This window comes from Cyclopterus lumpus, chromosome 3 (assembly GCF_009769545.1).
Source record: "Cyclopterus lumpus isolate fCycLum1 chromosome 3, fCycLum1.pri, whole genome shotgun sequence".
In the NCBI taxonomy this organism is placed as follows: Eukaryota; Metazoa; Chordata; class Actinopteri; order Perciformes; family Cyclopteridae; genus Cyclopterus; species Cyclopterus lumpus.
The window spans coordinates 4,328,335-4,343,895 of NC_046968.1; the positions used below are offsets into that span (position 1 = coordinate 4,328,335).

Sequence of the window (15,561 nt, forward strand, 5' to 3'; positions counted from 1 at the left end):
CGGTGGGCGAGGAATGAAGGTCGTCACGGGGGCATCTTTCGCTTAATTGCACTGATGTAGAACTTGGAGTGTGTGCGTGAGTGTGTGTGTCTGTCTGTGTGTGAGTGTGTCTTTCTCATGCAATTGAAATGATTTAGATGTGCGCTTGCCGGTCTCCTCTCATGGTAATGCCTGCCTGTGCACATGTGTCTGCCGGAGTAACAGGATGCCAATAAGCTCCCAGTGTATTTATGCACACATATGTGTTTGTGTCAGCAAGTGTGCCTCTTAATTAAGATTCTGTCCCGGTCAACCCGTCTCTCTCCCTCTCACTTACTTATAGTTCCCTGACATTTGCAACTGTCCATTGTGCCGCCATGGTGTCCAGGTGTAACGCTGTGTAAATGGCAAGTCCCAAAAAAAATTAATCTTTTACATGCAGTTATCCATCAGGGGGTGGGGGAGGAGAGGTGGAATGGGGGGTTGGACGGGTGACGGATCGGGACCCCGCCGGTGGTTAAATTATTACCGGCCCCTGTGATCATATCACTTTGTGTCCTTGCTGTCACTCTATTAGCACCTTGCATTCCTCCCTCACCCATCATCCCCTCTTTCTCCTCTCCTCCTCCTCCCCTCCCCTCCCCTCTCGCTCTTGTTATTTCTTTTATTTCTAATATTTCATCACCCTCCGCCTCACGCAAAACCCACGCCTCCACTCCTAATGTTTTGCATGAACATGACCGCAGTTTGTCAATATTTTACCCTTGGCCCATCCCCTGTGTTGATATAATGATCACTTAACAGTCAAGAGTAAGGCAAGGAGGAAATTAGGGCGTCGGCAGCAGAGAGGACAACAACACTGAAGCAATTATGTTTCTTTCAGCCCAAGCATTCTCACGTTAATGAAATCCCTTATCGTTAGGGGAAGGGGAAGGTGGGGAGGGGAGGACAGGTGCACAAAATGTACGTCGTTCATTTATCTTTTCCTCTGAAATGAACGGAAGGAGCAGCGAGAATAATGTAGCGATAAAGTCCGGGCAACAAGTGTGCGTAGTATTTCTTTTTCATGCTTCTTTTTTTTCATTTTTTTTCATATCGCTGGCCGTGCATTTTGAAATGACAGAGGAAGAAAAGGGAGGCAAGGGAGACGAGTTAGTGAGGCAGATGAATGAGAGGAGAGGGGGGGTGGTGGGGGCGAGACGCGAGGGCACGGTGTATCACACGTTAGCATCTTCCTAAAGGACAAATCGAAGACACTCCCCATGCTAACATTTGAAGTATTTACCTTGCTGCAAAACGCCTGCCCTTTTCCTTTGTAGATGAGATCAGTCACAGTCGTGGAAAGTCACAGAGATCCAGCTGAGGACCTCACGTCAAAACGGGAGGCATCAGGGTCCGTGTAGTGAGCTTTTGTGTGTGTTTCCCCTCCCTGTGGCTGACTTAGGATCTGTAACAGAAATAGTAGGACAGGGTCGTTTTTTCACTTCAACTGCAGACTATTGCGCAGTGTCTTTGAATGTGGAGCACGAGCATATATTACAACACATATATAAACAGAGGTGACTCTCTAATAACAGTGTTGTCCCATTGAAGTTTGCCCTTCATTCAGTCACGTCATTTGAAGTTGCCCTGTGTTTTCTTTGTGATCTCACTGAAAACTACTTAACTTATCCCGTTGCTTTATATATATATATATACTGTATATATACAGTATATATATATATATATATATGACTTTTTTCCCCACATGAAAGGTTAGATTCCAACCCAGTCGCCAGAAAAATATATTGTACTTGTACCTTTCTGCAAACCACGTGATTCAATGTGTCATCATGCGTTGAGAAAAAAAAACACTTAGTTCTAAATTTGCTAAATAAATGTGTAAAGTGAGTTATGCAATGCATTAGGATGTATATAATTATATAAACCTCAGGGACACCTAATTATGACATCTACCAAAATAACATTGCATTTTTAGGAATTCAGTTTCCAGTGTTCTTGTATTGTTGTTCTTGAAACTGTAAGGTGAGCCTGAAGTATGAATACCTGAGTAAACGCCTTGCTTTCAATACAATGCACATTCGAGAACTCCCTGACTTAAGTGTCCATTGCTCACAGGTGTTACTTATATTACACACGTCTTAACAAAAATCATCCTCTGGGGAAAATTATTTTAATTTTTTTTACCAAAATGTGTGCCATTCTTGTATGTGTAGATATATTTCACAAGTGAGGATGTTAGAGCCACGGTTTCACCAAAGCCAGTGATCTTCGTCCTCCGGGGGCCCACGAGTACCTGTGCACATTTGTTCCATTGAAATCCATCAGATTGGAACGACAGACACACTGACATCTCCATCACCTACAGCCACGCTGCTAGCGTGGCTATAAATTCTTGAATTTGTCTCAAATGCAGTATAAAAAGAACATTAAGCCATCTGTGAAATTCCAAAACTCTTTCTTGAAAAGTTACAGTAATCTATTATATCCCATTGATTTTCAATGTGGTGTGAACCTTGGATAACCTATGCATTTTTCAGCAGCATTTAATGTATCTGTGACTCGATGTCAAGTGCATATTTCAAGTATTTCTTTTTTGGCGCGGAGCACATTTTTCCATGAAATCCACAGAGGGATGATCTCAGCGCTAAGATACCTTTGGGATGACAATACATTAATAAATAAATGCCCTGGTCCTTGTTAGCCGCTGCTATTAGTAGTGTAGGGCTTCACATTAATGTCTGCTTTGGGCTGCTGTGCTTGGCTTGCTTCTGTCTCTACTGTAAAAGAAGGCTATCTGATTGGAAACAGATCTGGGGCACTGGGGGGGCTTGCCCCAGCTCGTTGGATTTAATGACCCATTTCCTCAGCTGCCTCGTGCCACAAGCAGTTAAATGACAGTCAAGGTGCCCAGAGGTTCCAAACCATGGGACCGGGGGGAGTACAGAGTACACTAGCTGCAGAGACGGAGTGAGTAATAGAGAGTGACATACCAGGCATCAAATCAAAGCCCATTTCCACAACAGGAAGCTGACAACTGTGGCACCCGCCACAGTCTCAGATTAGACGTTCCGCGTGTTCCTGGAGTAATTCTGGACTCAAGTGTTTGTATTTGTCTTTGCTTGACGTCGTCGAGTGGCTCCACTTGTTGCATCCAGCGCAGTTCGAGGAGCTTGGCCGTTTTATTGTGGTTTTTTTTTCAAGAAAGTAAAAGTTTCACGGATGCGCAGCGTTCTTCTCCACTGAGGCTATTCGCGGTGGAGAGGGGCCTTCTTCTTGACGGGATCAACGGCAATTGGAAAATAAACAAGAATAAAGCATCTTAACGGACGACATTCTTAGAAATGATGGTATCTTAACAATGGGCTCCTGCCTTCTCTTATGAGGCGGAGCCCATCTGAAGTAACTCTCAAGTCCATACGTCATCATGAACATAGATGTTCTTTGCAAGTTACATTTGACTTTCTTAAACTTAGAGTTCCTCCAAGCTGCATTGATCATAAAGAGCAGCAAGCTGAGGGCAGAAGTCATTTGGCTTCGGGATTCAAGCAGTCCTGTAGTGCTCAAGAACGGTCTTGGTCTCGAAACACAGTGTTTGAAAGTCTCGGTCTTGCCTGTGAATTGACAAAATAATTTGTCGACATCATTAGTGTTGTTGCTCGTAATTCAAAATGCCCACACATAAAATGCACCTCTGCTTTTTAAATATATTTTACCCAGAAATTTGAGAAATTTCTCATGGTACACGTTTGTCATGCCATGTGGGACTCGACAGGGGATGTTGATCATGACTTGGTCTCGATACACCAGTCTTGATCATGACTTGGTCTCGATACACCAGTCTTGATCATGACTTGGTCTTGTCTTGGTCTCGATACACCGGTCTTGATCATGACTTGGTCTTGGTCTTGTCTTGGTCTCGATAAACTGGTCTTGATCATGACTTGGTCTAGGTCTTGTCTTGGTCTCGATACACCGTCTTGATCATGACATCTTTTTGGTCTTGCCTTGATCTCGATACACCAATCTTGACCAACCTAAACCGACCATGTCCTGAACATTCAACACACAACATATTATATTTCCATGATCTCCTATTTGTTTAGGGCAACAGTTCTCCATTTATAACAATGAGCCCACCTGACCTTCTCTACAAGTACAGCGACAGTGCTCGAGACCCCTGGGAGGGACTTAAAACGGCCATCAAACTTCCACCGCTAAAGACTTGAGCACAATCTTCCATATCAGGCTAATGATCAATTATTAATATCCACAATCCTCAGCCTTGATGTGGCTGCTTGGAAATAGAAGGCAGACAATTATGCGCCACTCTCTTCTTTCGTTTGTTTTGGCCGCCTCCATCTCCGTCCTCCCTCTCCGTGCGTTGAGCTCCCCTATAAATATATAACAGATAGTTCCTCTTAGCACACCACAAGTTCTTATTGGGGCCCTCTCATTGCAGATATCAGATCCAGATTAATTTGTAATTAGTCTTGAGTTGTTGAGCCTCTGAAAGATAAAGGATTCCAACTCCCATTCTATTCGCCCCAAACACTGACGATCACTTAAAAAGAGCAAACGTGCTCGCGCGCTTGATAAAAATAGCTTAAGCCCGGACTTATTTGTTTGCCGACAAATGCCAGACACATATGTCTGAATGGCCCGAGCGACGCTAACACAGAGAATAAATGAGTTGGTCTAAAATAAAACTTGTCATTGTGTCTCTCCGCGAGTTTGTTTGCAAAAAGGGTGGGGGGGTCTCACAATGCATCAGCTCCGCACAGGCGGCCCTGGTGGGTTTTTTACATCGCTGTAAAAACATCGCTGTAAAAACATCGCTGTAAAAACATCAAGTAAGAAACAAAAGCAGAACTAAAAAGCTGTCTGCTTTTATTTTATTCATTTTTTAAATAATCTTTCAGGAGATACCCCTTGTAGCGGGTGTCTTTTAGGCTTCCCAATAATTTTCCTCAAAATGTTTACTCCGCTGATGAAAACAACACAAAAAAAGATGAATAGGTTAAAGACATGTGGGCTTTTCTTCAATATTTTTGGCTGTGTGAGAATGTAAAACATACTGGAATAGTTTTAAGTAATTTAAGAGGACAGGGGATGTAGAGGCAGGGGGGCCGAGGGTGGGGTTGGGGGGCTTCAGTCTATTAATAGTTGAGTCATCAGTGCCTCAATGTTCCGAAATGGCAAATTGTTAGATCCCCATTGGTGATTATTACTTGCTGTCAATGACCTTCATAACAAATTAAAATTATGCGACTGGGACAGAGCGTGCTCTTTAATAGGCGTTATGCATGGGATTGTGTGCGTGCATGTCACTCTGTGCATGTTTGTGTGTGTGTGTGTGTGTGTGTTGGCATGCTGGTGGCCAGAGGGTGACGGCCTCTAGCATTTAAAAACTCCTCCCCTCCCCCCCTTGCTAAAATTGAGCATTTTATTCTTATAGTGTAGCTCAATCTCGCGTGGTCTGTTGGACACACACACACACACACACACACACATATGGGCAGGATGTTTGCAGCTACAGTATAAATCTTTTTATTTCATTTTCCGAGACGCTGGACAAGTTCATAGAAGAGGAAAACGGGACGTGTCCTTGGTCTCCTGGATTTACTGCCTGACCAGGCTATGATAGTCTCCCTCTCTCTCTTTCTCTCTCTCTCTCTCTTTCTCTCTCTCACACACACACACATGGCATGTATGCATGACGTGAAGCAGATTTACCCACTTTAACCCCCCCCCCCCCTCCTTCCACGGTGGCCTTGTTAAAAGTCTTCATCGCCCCTTGAGGTAATATATGTCTTTAAGTGCACATTTATGCTCCCGAGCTATCGATCACCACGCGCTCCCCACTCGATAATTACTCCACCTTAATATGCGCCCTTAATGAGGCTTAATTGATTCATTTTCATTGATGGAGAATAACGCCACTAATGGCTGCGGTGTGCATGGGCGTTCGATGCCGCGGTACAGTGTGGACACCGGGCCAGTGCCAGGTGGATCGAGGGCAGGGCGGGAGCGCTGGTTACTGGAGCCCAGTTTGATGATTGGCCTATTGTGCTCGCTGTTGATTTAGCATGCACGGGAATGAATAGGAAATCAATGGTGGCTCGGGGAGGAGTTGCACTTCACTCGCCGTTAAAGGGGCAGCGTGCGACTGCGTCCGGATTTCGATAAGCAGCCCTGGAGCAGCCCCGGAGAGGATTTTTGTGCCGTGACCTTTTGCTTCCCTATCGTCTGCTCACCTCTCCATTTCTCCCGCGATAACCTCCTAACATTCATCGCAGTATTCCCTCCTTCCCACTATCCTGCCACGTGGCATCTCTGTGCTTATTTTCTCACCCCTCCTTTTGTAACGTCCTTTTTCCTTTCATTTCCTTTAGTTTCATTGCCCCCTTTTTTTCCTTCTTTTCCAATAGTTTGTGCCCTCTTGTGTATTTTCCCCCTTAAGCCCCTCCCCTCCTGTAATGTCCTCTCCACCTTTCCTTTTTCCTTAATTTCTTTGCTCCGTCTTTTTTCTTCACTCACATCTCCTCACATTTCTCGACCCATAGAAACCCGGCAGCAGCCCAGTAAGAGAGACGGCGAGCTAGTCATCCTTCACTAATGGTAACCACACCACTTCCTGCCAACACAGACAGAGAGGGGGCATGATGAATATACACCCTGATTATTATAGCACTACCAACACACACACATGCACAGACACACACACACACAGACACATTGGCAAGTGTGTGAGTGTGTGTGTACACAAACGCACAGACAAACACATTAGTAATTGCTCTTGTCTTCATGTCCTAAAAGACACCCACCTCTGGCCCCATCTGCCTTTTGTGCTCTCATGCATACATACAGACAAGAGTGGACAACACACACATATAAATGTACACACACACAGACACACGCACACACTCATACACCCTCAAGCCTCTTCCAGAGCCTCTCAACGGGGCTATGATCACCCTGCTAGAATGATAAAGTTAGTGAGACATCAGTGCTCCCTCAAATATTTGTATGTGTGTGACTTTGTGTGTGTGTGTGTGTGTGTGTGTGTGTGTGTGTGTGTGTGTCTTTCCAATGCCCTTTGAAGCCTGAAACAGACTTGAGGAGGGTGGTGGGGTGGGGATGTGGGGCGGGGGGGAAACAAAGGTGGGCCAGTGCCAGGGAGAAACTTATGGCACCATTCCTCTTCCCCTAGCTGGGCAGAGGCATAGCCTTTACTGAGGGAGAGAGACACCTTCTGTCTGTCTGGGAGGAGGGGGGGGAGGGGAATGGAGGGAGAGATGAGAGAAGTGGAAAGAGACGAATGGAGAGCGTAAAGCACCCTGTCCATAATTTCCACCTGTGTAGGGATGGAGGTGTGTGGGGGGGTTGGCCCCCTTCACAAATCCTATCACCCTGGACAGACTTCCTCAGCAGCCAGTACTTAAGGCCGTACATTTAGAATAAGCACACAAGGTGGGGCATTTATTTTGTTTTTGTTTTTGCAGCAATGCCCTTCACCCCATAGTTTTGGAGAAATAATCTTCACAGCGTGAAGATCACACACCCTGAATAGATATCCTGCGCACACACAGAGACACACACACACACACACACACACACACACACGCACACACCCTTTTCATTCAAGAAAGTGCTGCAAACAAATAGTTTAACACAATTCTGCACAATGAAAAAAAAAGAAACAGCTACCCTTTCAGCAGGTTGAACAAGAGAAACATCCCATCTTCCTCCTCTTCCTCATCCTGTCTTTCCTTTCCTTTCCTCCCCCCCCTCCAAACTCCAGTTTTAGTGCGGGCGTTCACTAATAAATATAAATGTTTGTGATTACCATCTCTGCAGCACAGGTGCATGTTTGTTGCGAGGGGGAGGCTTGTTCATTAATTTCCAGCCATGAAAAGTGCAGCGCGCCATGAACGGCGAGTCCAAATCGCACACACTGATAAATGAACGCACAGATTGTTAATGTACCATTGTAAGGCTGCTGCCTCCACCGGCTTTTGAAAAAAGAGAGAGAGAAAAAGGAGGGGTGCTCACTGCCAAAAAGCAAAGGGCTGTATACCAGCGCACACACATCAACACACGCTGGGCCCGCGAAGGTGTGGCGGGACCCTATTCAGAGGTCTAGATTAAACTGAATGGAGCTTTTTTTTATTCTTACACACATATAGTGTAAGATTTGTGTTCAAAGCTCCGGGTCCCGTGGCCGCAGGAAATTCAGGATTTGAGTTAAAGTTTAACAATATTTAATGGCAAAGATAATACTCATGTAGCGTTCACGATCGTGGGGCCAGAAAGGAGGAACTCTCCACAGACGGAGTGCAGCTCCCAGGGAGCCACAGACCGGGGCTGTCTCGAGTCTCCAGACCAGTAGAACCATGTCCCCAGAACAAATGCTCGGCTATTAGTATGGTCATGCAAATGAATTCACACCTAAAGGTTAGTTCCATTGGTCAGTTCAAAGGATGCCGCCATTCTGTTCACTACGCCAATTAGTAAACAGGCGAGGTCAAAGCTCACTCTTCCGGTCAAGGACAGGAAGTTCCCCTTCACAATAAAACCCTATTATCCTGCCTTCCGAATAAAAGCAACACATTAGGTTTCAATCGGCATCCATTTTAACTATTGTCTAAACAATAAAACATTCATTCATTCTCATGCATCATACAGTTAATCATTACATTTGTCATTAAAACAGAATAATAAAACAGTGATCCTCTCTTATGTTTCATAATACATTCCTCCAGAATATTCCTCATAATATCCCAAATTAATTATCATATCTTTCTTTATGTATTAATTTAAAACATAAACTTCTTTTATCTACATGTGCAAATATATATAAAATCCACTACAACCTAACAATAGCCAGGGATTATTTAGATTATATAGACAAGCCCCCCCCCCCCCCGGTGTGAAGCCTCTGGCTTGTGTTGTCTAATTAGAGTTGGTGGAACTGGTAACCACGGCACTGGGAACCCGCGTGTCCCGGTGTAAGGGGGCGGACCGGGCCTTTCGGACGAGGGGTGAAAAAAAGGTTCCGCTAAAAGTTGGGTTTGTTGGAGTTTCGTCTTCAGGCAAACAACGTAATCCTCAACGTATTTTTAGTATTATAATCACCACGACGGTCATAATGATGATTCCATAGCTGGATTAAGCCCCCCCCCCCCCCCCCCCCCCCCCTCAGCCTGTGTCGCCATATTGTGCCTCGGGGGTGGACACAACATGTGTGCTTCATCCAAATCGTCACATACTGTATATTTTAATTAGATAATGCACGCTAAATCTACGACCAATCCTCCAATATGTGTTTTTGTTGTTGTTGTGGAGACGCGGTCACAACTGGAGCGCTCACGCCGCCACAGAGAAACACCGAGGACGAGCACACAAAGAGGAGAATGAATCCAAATCGGCCCGAAAATGGCTTGTTTTTCAGGAGCTGGGAAAATGTTTTTAATAGGGGACCGCCGAACACCTGCCTTAAAATGTCGTTTCAACATCTCCCGAATGCCATTTTGCTTAATTGACTTGGAAATGGCCCAAATGTATTGCTGAATGCGATCTAATTAATATTAATAATAAATGCCATTATTAACATCAAAGAACATCTGGTGCCCCTGTTTACCCCACCGCCTTATATGTAACACATTCTGCTGCTGTTTTCATCTCACAAACATGGCGCGGGTAAACAACAACTTGCATTTTCCTTTTTATTCTTATTTGTATTCATCAAATTTGTTTTCTTTTTTTCTTCTTTTTTTTCTCTCTTTTCATTCTCACCATTCTTTGGTCTCGTTGGTGTTGCTCGATGGGGTCAGTGGTAAAACAAGACGTGCGAGGTGAGGATGCTGTCTAGGATTTGGAGCACAGTTGCTCCTCTCTGGTCCCCCCCCTCCCCCCCTTTCTTTTTCTTCTTCTTCTTCTTCTTCTTGGTCTATAGACCTGTTTGTTGTAATACCGTAGAGACATCTCAGATCTCTGTGTACTCCCCTTGAAAAAAAGAAAGAAAATAACTTAAATAACAACCAAAAGCATCTGCACACTATCAGGGAGCCTCGCACAAGGACTTTTCTCAGCGCCCCGTAAATCATGCACCAAATAACTTTAATCTAAAATTTCATTAAGTAGTCCTTGTCAGGTAGTAAAAGGAAGGGGGATAATGCAGTGGTGTTTAATGGTAATTGGTGTTTGGTTAATAAATTCTGCGAGTTCAGATTACGTTCTAGCAGTGGCTGGAATGCTAGCATCAGCAGTGTAACTAAACCTCAAATTGATTAACTCGCATGAACCAGACGCTCACAAAGATGGCAGTGGTCCAAATCAAAAAAAGGAACGAGAGGGGATTGGAGAGGGGGGGGGGTGTTCGGAGGTGTGTGAGTGTGTATGAGAGAGAGAGAGAGAGAGAGCATCAGGCCGGATGGTGTTGTGTTGCTCTGGTGTAAGGAAATCAAGTCCCCCCGGGCGCATTTTTAAAAGCCTAATGCCTTTCAAATGATGTCATCACATTTTACTCCCCCCCACCCCCCACCTCACTATCTCTCTCTCTCTCTCCCTTTCTCTCTCTGCCTCTCACCCAATCTCTCTTAATATCTTTCCCCTTTTCAAACCATTTCCGTCAATCACCCCCCCACCACCACATCCCCACCTCTCTCGCCCCCCAATCAGTTATTTGGCTACGGGGAGAGGGGCCGGCGGGGCCTAGACTGGAGTCACGTGATGCATTAGAATAATGGCTGCGCAAGAGGCAAAAACATCTTGTGATTTTTTTATGACTGATGTGCCCTCCTCCTCCCCCCCCCCCCCCCCCCCCCCCCCCCCCCCCCCCCCCCCCCCCCCCCCCCCCCAGTTTTATTTCCTGAAAGTGATATCATACTAATCAAAACCACACAACGTTTAGAGTGCAAAGTGTGATTGAAAGAAGACCATTAAGGAACTGACAACAACACCCCCCCCCCCCCCCACACACACACACACACACACACACGTCACCATATATGCACTAACAATCGTTAGCTTTGCAGCTAATTTTTTTTGTTGTTGTTGATGTTTTTTTTTTCTTCCGTTCATTATTTTTTTTTTGCATCCTCCATTAATGGGAACTGGGTGTGGTCGCTGTAAAGGAGTAGGCAGCGTGCCCTATCCCAGTGGTACCCACATGAGCACTAACACAGACACACAGACACACACACACATGGATCCTTATCAATTTATATATTTGACAGTCAGTGGCGGAGGCTGCCCTGGTGGCGTATCCCTGCGGCGGCGTTGCATCGGTCGCTCTCCATCGCAAGATCCCGGTGACGTGCTGTCGGAAGGGAGTGCGAGGTGTCTCGCGCACACACACACACTTCCACACACAGTTGCACTCTCGCACACAGTTAGTCAGAGGGGAGTGTGAGTGCAGCAGACAGCAGGCAGAGTGACTGATACTCAGCCTGCCTCCCAGATGGCCTGCTCAACTCTGCTCCAATCTGATCTCAGAGCCTTTGTTCTGGCATGTTCCATTACGCCGCCGTGACACCAGTAAAGGCAGAGGGGAGAGGAGCTGGTCTCAGATCAGATACAGCTGAATTATACATGTATTTCTCTTCTTCTTTCTTTTTTTTCTCTCCTCCTCTCTCCCCCCTCTGTGATATTCTTGAACTAGCACAGTCACAGTTCTGCTTTTTTTTCATGTTTTTTCATAGACGACAGATTAAAACAGTTTGAGTTTGACGGGAGGGTTCTGGGGGAAAAAATAAAAGCAGTAGTGGCTTTAATGGGTAATGGAAATATATGTCTTTTGTTTGTTTCTTATTCTTGATAAAAATGATGATCCTTCGTGGGGATTAATGGCTGCTTTGGCAGAATTGTAACAACTCAGAGGCGGCCTTTTGACACATGAGATGTTGTGAATACTGATCCGTCATTAAGTCATTCTGTATCACACTTTTTAATTTTTTTAAAATGTATACCCCTTGAAAACATGCAGTGATTGTACCGTTATTAATTTTTTTTTAAAACAGCGATACACACCCACGACTTTATTGGCCGTTGGGAGCAAAACCCACCAAATCCCCCGCACGTTTTTTTTTACGAGTATGTTTTTTTATTCTCTTCTCCATCTGAACGTAAAGAAATTCCATCAGTCGGTCAACGCAGGGGAAGAAAAGAGAAACGGTGGAACTTGGAGACGATGAACATGAAATGTCAGCTCTCCCTTAACTGCGTAACAGTGTGAGCCAAAGAGAATTAGTGGCTGGCCTTTACAGGCTTGTACACAAACAGCCAAAGGCTCACCTGTGACAATCACTTTAATGTTGCGCCTCCCGCTGTGAATCTTCTTTACATAAAAGAAAAAGCAAAAAAAAAATGGAAAAGACGGAAGATGCGGAGAGAAGAATCAATACTCGGAGGATAGTTACAGCTGGGTGTCAACAAGCGATCGAGAGTCTCTGCCCCATCCCCCCCCCCACACACACACACACACTTCCCCCCTCCCCGTCCCGCGTCACGCACCCAGCTGTGCGCGCCGACGCCTAATATACGGGGTGACCTTCAAAATGTCATAAATGTGTTGTGTAATAAAGTGTCAATATTTGCGGTTATATGGAGCGGTGTGACTTTTACAGTAATTGGAACAGTCGCATTAAACGCCGCGGATCAGTCAACTGATTAAAGATGAGCAGGCCGGACAGCCCGGCCCGGTGCCTGGGAACGACGCCTGGTTCCCACACGTGTATGTGCGTGCGTGTGTGTGTGTGTGTGTGTGTGTGTGTGTGTGTCCCAACTCCCCCCGCCACCCCTAGAACTTCTGCTTTACCTTCTTTCTTTGTGTGAACGTGTGAAGCCCATTTATTATTGAAGGGCTGTTATATGCCAGGAGAGCACACTCTCATCCTCTCAGTAATGTGTCTTTCCCCTTACAGGAGCCCTATTAACCCTCACACAAGGACGTGTGTGTGTGTGTGGTCTGCTGTTTGTCCTGCTTCTAATCTGTGTTTTGGATTTTCTTTTTATAATTTTAGCCCCATCTGGGGTGGGCAGGTGGGCGACTGTCTGTTAACACGTGCCGGGGAGTCTTTGCCAAAAGGGGATCTGTACAGTGGACCGTTCGAAATATGTTTATGAGGGGCCGACTATGGCGACAGTATGGTGCAGTCCTGGACCCGGCACTGGGGGGAATTGTAGTCGCTTTTTATTTATTTATTTAATATTCAGTCTTTACAAGTGGTGTTCACATTACAAACAGGAAAAGGTTTGCTCACGCGGCGGTGAGATTGCACGGGGAAGCCGGATATATGTTTTCACCTGCGATATTATATATAGTATATATGTTTTCACCTGCGATATTATACATAGTATATATGTTTTCACCTGCGATATTATACACGCAAGTTGCGCTCAATCTTTGTCGGAAAATGTCATGATTTTCAAAGTGGTCTTAATGAAACACAGGCCTGTTTTAAATTTTCCATTTTATTCAACGTCATTTGATAACATTTTCAGAGTTCCGATGGGAAAGAAATTTGACCACCTTAGTTTAACGCCCCTCTGTGTAGAATTATTTTCTTTTCTTTTATTGTCTTGCATACTTCTGTTTTCAGGCCTCTCGTTCCACTCATCTTTCCGATCTCTCTGTGTATTATCACACAATGTTTAAAACTGAGAAGCGAAACAATGTTAAAACCAAGTTCCACAGTTCAACATCTGCTTTAAAAAAAAATAAAAAAACCAAACTGTCTGCGGGCTTCCTTCCCCCTCGCTAGCACACAGAACTAAACCGTGCAGTTGCCAAGCCCAAGTAGAAGCAGCTGGTATTTAGTGTCTGCGTATTGTCACAGACTTACATTTAGGTTGCCTTTCAGTTTTGCTTGTGATAAATAGCCCTCAGCCCTGATAGCGAGTGTTTGCTGAATGGAGTCGTGTGTTTAGTGTCAGCGCGGAAGAGGACTTGCTGACTTGGGCCTTTCCATTCTGTAAAAAACCTTATTTGACTCCCCCGACAGAGGAGAAGGAGGAGGAGGAGGAGGAGGGGTGGAATGGGAAGCGGCAGAAAAGAAAAGATTAGGCTAATGTTAAAAAAAAAAAAGGTCTTTATTGTGCGGCGTGGTTGCCTTAGTGGGTTTTTGATTCTTTCTCTTTCTTTCGGGCTCCCCCGCCCCCCTCCTCTCTACGTGCACACCAAATCATGTGCCAGATTAAGAAATAAATAACTTTTTCTTTACTGTGTTTGCGCTTCTTTGGGTCACGCGCACACGGACACTTTTACCACGGAGGCCGCTGACTTGGACTTGTTTTGTTTTGTTGCTTCCTGTTTTTATCCTCCCTACCAGCGCCGATGAGCGCTGCTACACGGCCGTGACATTCGCAACTTCCCGCGGTGTACCTTTACACGTTTCAGATGAATTAATGCTGATATAGATATGGCAGCCTGCACAACACCCCCCTCCCCTGAAAAAAGGCACCAAAATAGAAAAAGAAACAACACTTTTCACGTTTTGTTTTTACTTCGCCGTGAAATCCGCAAATCTGTCGTGACAGATCTGCGCTGACGCCGAACCTCCTGCACGGCGACGCCCCCGTCAAGTTAGCTATCGGGAACAAGTGCGGGTATTTTTAATTTACCAGCTTCATGACACAAGACATCTCAAGCATCTGTTGTGTGCGCTTTCCCTTTTCTTTTCTTTTTTTTTGTTGTCCCTTTCAAGTTTCTTGCTTTTTTTTCCCAACTTAACTTCGCTGCTTAGACCTTTTTCAAAATTCCGCGACTGTCAGCACATCACAGGCTGCGAAAACCGACCGCACGGCGAGGCCGGCGCTCGCGTTCAGTCTGACGGCGACGCCCCCTCACCCCCGGATTGTGCTGCTGTCAACGCATTCCCAGGTTGTCGTCACTCATCCTCACAATCGCAAGGTGATCGCGTTGATAACAGACTGCTGTTGCGCTAAACTGTGCATCATGGTGTTTTTCTTTCTTTTTTTTTTATCGCGGGCGTGCGGGAGGAAGTGGCGGAGAGGGCGGGGTCAAAACCGTTATCACCCTATCATGTCTGTGACAGCTACCTGTCAAAATCAGGTCGTTGGGAGAGATCCTGCGGTGCTGACATTGCCAAATCTATCTCTCTCGCTCTCTTATTACTATTAATTTTTTTCCTTTCTGTCTTATTTTGCATTGTTAATTTTCACTGCAATCCAGCATATGCTTTATAGGAATGATGATGATAGCGAGGATAAAAAAAAAGAAAAAGAGAGAGAGGCGGTGGTGGTGCAGGTGGTGGTGTTACTGTGTGTGTGTGTGTGTGAATTGAGAGGGGGTGGGAGGGTGGGGGGGAGGAGGGTGATATCTCAGGACTATGGTGTTTCTAAAGAAGCTGAAAAGCTTATGAACTGTCAGCGTTCTGTCAGAGGAGGAGAACAGCGCGGCCTGTGAGCCCGTTTGATGCGTTTGACTTTGTGTGGCGTTCGCACATCGGAACGAGGGAGAAAAGAAGAAAAAACGAGGGACAATGACTGACATACAGAGGAGAAAGAGGGGGGGGGGAGAAAAAAAAAACGTGTTGTGTTATGATGTGCGGAGGGCTG

At 45.4% G+C, this 15,561-nt stretch overlaps 1 protein-coding gene across 1 annotated transcript in view; it reads left to right on the plus strand.

The window, feature by feature from the left end:
• Positions 1–15,561, plus strand: part of znf536 (zinc finger protein 536) — a 90,028-nt gene that overhangs the window by 23,188 nt on the left and 51,279 nt on the right.